The following is a 4,739-nucleotide window of genomic DNA, read 5'->3' on the forward strand; positions in this document are numbered from 1 at the left end:
TAGGAACCACAAGAGATAAATCCGTAATATACAGCTTTTGTCAAAGTCAACAGAGCAAACCACTAGAGTATTAACCAAAAGATGCTCGTGCCCATTCTGCTCCCACTAGAATAAGCTCAAGTTACCCACCCCACAATGTAATGCTTCATTTTTACGTTACTTGTGAGCCTGGATATCTGGGCACACAGATACTTGCTCTTTCCGAAAGCACCTGCTCCCCTGCCCTAATGGAAAGCCAGCTGCAGCCACAGACAAAAATCTTGCTGCTGAAGTGAATGAGACAGACAGACATCCCTCTGCTTCATTAGGATGGCTGAAGGAGTTACCATGTTATTCTGCAGAGGTGGTTGCCTTCAGCAAGGGAATAACATCTGAAGCCAGTATGAATAGATGTGCAAGGGCAGATGGTCTAGCCTGAAATTCCTTTCAGAAGCACCACTTACTCTGACCAAGTGAAATACTTGATGCCGACCGTTTAAACAAAATACCACACCTAGATTTTTTTTTTTCCCAGCATATTCAAAACAAGCAAAGAGAAACAATAAAAGGTTTTGTGCTCTGATGTAAACGTTAATGAAAATTAACTGGAGAGAAATCAGCAGGAGGATTTAAAGAAAACATTGAAGAAAGGAGGAGGAGGTAGGGAGTGGAGAGGAGAAGAGGAAGGCGATAGAGTTCAAGCAGAATTAAGAAATGTGCTCCCGAGACTGAGATTCAGGATATCAAGGAATAGAAGGAAAAAAAAAAAAAAAAATACTGACCTTCATTACTGCACTTGCAAATCACCTGATGGAAAAAGTAAAGGAAGCCTTCGTTAACACACCACAACCCAAGAACAGCAGTACTCAAAGCGCTGAGGTGTTTATGCCCCCACCATCACAGCTTTCAGGGACTAAATACCATAAAACATTAGTGTACCCACATCAGGAAAAGCAAGGCCACCTGATACAGGTATGCCACATATGGTCACCCCAATCATACAGGTTGGCTTTGTGCAGGGAGGGCAAAGGGAGTGAAGCACCCAGTTCCCCCAGGGATTCCAGCAGCGCTCCAGAGTGCGGTGCCCTCAGGTTCCCTGGAAAACCCGCATCGCTTCGTTACTTTTATTGCACATATGGGCCTGTGTAAAAACATATTTTCTGTTTACACACTACAGTACTAGATATCATAACATATGATATCTGAAGAGTGTTAAAGTCCATTGAGGAAAATTAAAAATAATAATTTTAAAAAAACACAACAAATAAAGAAACACTTCATCCTCCACAGCGAAAGCATATGGAAGAAACGGACCAGGAAGACAAAGAAATCAAATTTTGACAAAAAAATAATTTACAGAGTATTTCATATAATTTCAATGTGGTTGTTAGAGAAAGAAGAAAATTCTATTTTACTCAAATATCTTTTATGACTCTTTTTAGGAGACTTGATAAGTATTCAAATAAATTCTGATGCACAGAGTGGCACAGTTCCAGTAAGCTACAGACAAGACTGGGAGAACAGCTCAGGGAAAGAAGCTGAAAGTATTCTTCCTACTGAAAATCTACATCACCAGGCCTCCAATACCTTTAAAGTTATGAATAATTAAAATAGAAACCTAAATGAGAATTGTAAGCAGTTCAGGTTATTCTTTACAAGTAAATCAGCCATTTCAAACACCACAGGAACACATCGCCGGGACCACCTTGGCAAACACATTTGCACGTAAGGTGCAGCTCAGCAGCAGTAACTTGAGTTTTTAAACAAGGGCTTCGGCACAGAAGCTTTTGTTTACAGAACGCATCGGAACTTCTTGCATGTTTTCCTGAAAAAGCAAACACTTGGCTTCATCTTAGAAAATGAGAAAACGCTGCAGCCCTGTACAGCCTCACGGCAGCTTCTCCCAGGTGTGTCAAATCTCAGCCTAACGCCAGCCCGTCCACACCACCTGAGCTGTGTCCCAGGCTCAGTCCTAGGGCACAAGGTCTCATAACTATTAATTTTTTAACAGAAAAATGTTTGTGAACAACAGCTTTCTTATCCAATAAAGGCAACCCTTCTTCCCCTTTAATGCACGTACATACCAGTGCAGCATCAAAGAAGTCTTCAAGAAGTAACATCAAAAATTTATTCTCGTTTGGGTCGATGAGGATCACAAAAGCTCTTGCTCTTTCAAACCAAGATACCAGGTAAAAGTTAAAAGAATCAGTTAAAACCTGGGAAGAACAGTTAATAGTCCTTAAACTAGATATATCTGCAGGAAAACTTACACACATAGACAGGTTTTTTTAGTCCTTGAACTTGAGTCATGTATTGTGTCAAAAGCCACACGGCATTAAGGAGCTCAAATTTTGCTAGGAGGACATGAAAAGTGCCGCTCTCGCACCCACTCAGCAGGACTTACCCCCCCTTCCCTCCCCAGCCCTCCCTTCTCATCTCAAGGCACCCACTCGTGGTGCTCAGACCTCTCGGACACAACGCACGCTGCTAGTGGCACCGAAACTGCTATGGAAATTTCTAGAGGATATCATTTCACAGTGAAATAATGTTATAAAAATTCATCAAGCTTTTTCAAAGTCATTATTTTAATACTTTGTGTTTCTAAACATATTGCACAGCAGCACACACCTATGGCTAGCTAGAACTCTACACTTCCCTGGAGGTACAGAGCTCAGATTGGTGAAACTTTATTAATAATATCTCCATGCAGGAATTTTGAACAACAGTATCCCCCAAAAGCATAATTACAAGGCAAGATTACAACATTTTGGACCGAGGACGCCTTGGTACAACTTTGCTAACAGTGAGCAAGTGTTAACTGTTCCCTCCTAGCTATGCTAGGTCCAGGTATTACCCATCTTCAGCACAAGTGCATTTCTGCTACTACAAGTATCACCAGCTGAAATCAGTACTGTGCCAGAAGATAAAATGCAATTGCAGATTAAATGCAGCTGGTTTACTATGTATTTAGAAAGGGACCATCATAAAGAGCATTATCAGCTTTTTAAAATTGTAAAACCACAAACGGCTCATCAATTCTATTACTAAAACTGTATTTTGCTGGAGCATTTAGAAATTCTGTATCATTTCACAAATGGGACCCACCAAAACTCATCCTCTCCTTCCATTGCCAGCTTTAAAAAAAAAAACAAACCACAAACCCATTAAGCCAGGTAATAAGTGAAGCCGTGATGTTAGCTGCTGTACTGAAAGTAATGCAATGAAATTAAGCATTTTCTCCCACTCAGCTCATGCAATAAACTAAAAAAATATTTTGTTTCTGCATGGCCAACAAGCCATCCTCTAGTTCTCACTTCCTTGGAGTTCTTTTCCCACTGCAGGCAACCTTAAATCACATTAGTAAATTGTATACAGTGTTATACTCATCTTTGCTACCAGTCCTTGCTCAATAAACAAATTCGTCCCTTCTTGAAGATCACTTTTAAAGTAGAGTTGAATACATTTCAGCATCAGCGAAACATTCTGGAATTCATTCTTGTCCAGCTCCTAGAGAAACACAGAGCGCTGTGCTTCATTAGTCTGATAACCATAGTGCTGGGCATTAAGATGGTTAAGATTATTTATGGTACTCGCCTTTCTCAGTGCTTTGTCTAGCTGGTTGAAGAGAGACTTGCTGTATTTCTGGGGAGGCTCTATTTCTCTCTCTTCAAGCAGTTCACTTATTTTCTCAAACCCCTTCCCTTTGAAAGCATCAATGAGAAGCGATTCCAGCTGCAGAGGGAGGGGAAGCAAACAACTAACAAGTGAAATAAGGGGGCATTTAGATTGTTACAGCACTGATTATGAGAAAATACTTGCAATGCTATTTTAAAAGTTGTAGGGTTTTTGCTTATTGATTTTTACTTAATTTGTTTCTCTGCTTTCATTTTACTGTTACATCTGAAAGTGAAGCATCAGTCTTAATCTTCAAAAGAGGCAGGACCTTTGAAATCGAGTAATCTTAAGGGATACTGAACAAGGAAATAAGCAACTCCTTTAGTCCACTCAGTTTGTAATTCTTACCATGTCCCACAACTATTACAGTCGTTACTTCCCACTTACTAAAGAAAAAATTAAGGGGTCTGCTGCACTGCCCACACTACATTAAATTACTAAAAATTCTAGGTTGTACCCTATCCATTTAAGAATACACCTTTCAACATATACATAACTATTTGTAAGATAAAGCAAAGGATGCGTTTAGAAGATATTTACATAGTCTTCTGCCCTGGCTGCCGTGTTGCCGTTCACCTCTGTATTCCGTTCTTTGTTTTTTTCTTCCTTTAAAAAGAAAAGGGAAAGACAGCTGCTCTTTTCTGCCCCAAAACTGAAGACCGGTCGGTTTACCCACCCTCTCTCTCCCAAAAAGCTGATTTTTCCCTCCTTATTTCCTAAGAAGAGTTCCAAAGCCACCCCACGCTTCCAGCCCAAAGGTTTTATGGAAGCCGTAGGGGAGCCCCACGCGGGATCACGCCGTGCGTGGGTCCCCCCCGCGGGGAGCGGCGCTTACCTGGGCCATGGTGCGGGAGAGGCAGGGGGGGCTCCGGCGGCCCTGGGGCTGCTTCACCCCCTCCCCACGACCCTCGCACGACCGTGACCGGCTGCTGCTGGATACACCCGCGTTTGGGGCGAAGGGGAGACGCTCGTCAGCGTTTCCCACGGCTCCCCCTTCCTCAGCAAACCTAACTCCGTCCCCAGCCCTTAGAGGGGGAAAAGGAAAAAAAAAAAAAAAAAAGAATTGGGGAGGGAAGGCAGGTTCC

Source organism: Haliaeetus leucocephalus, unplaced genomic scaffold (genome assembly GCF_000737465.1).
Source record: "Haliaeetus leucocephalus isolate CR32 unplaced genomic scaffold, Haliaeetus_leucocephalus-4.0 Scaffold373, whole genome shotgun sequence".
Lineage (NCBI taxonomy): Eukaryota > Metazoa > Chordata > Aves > Accipitriformes > Accipitridae > Haliaeetus > Haliaeetus leucocephalus.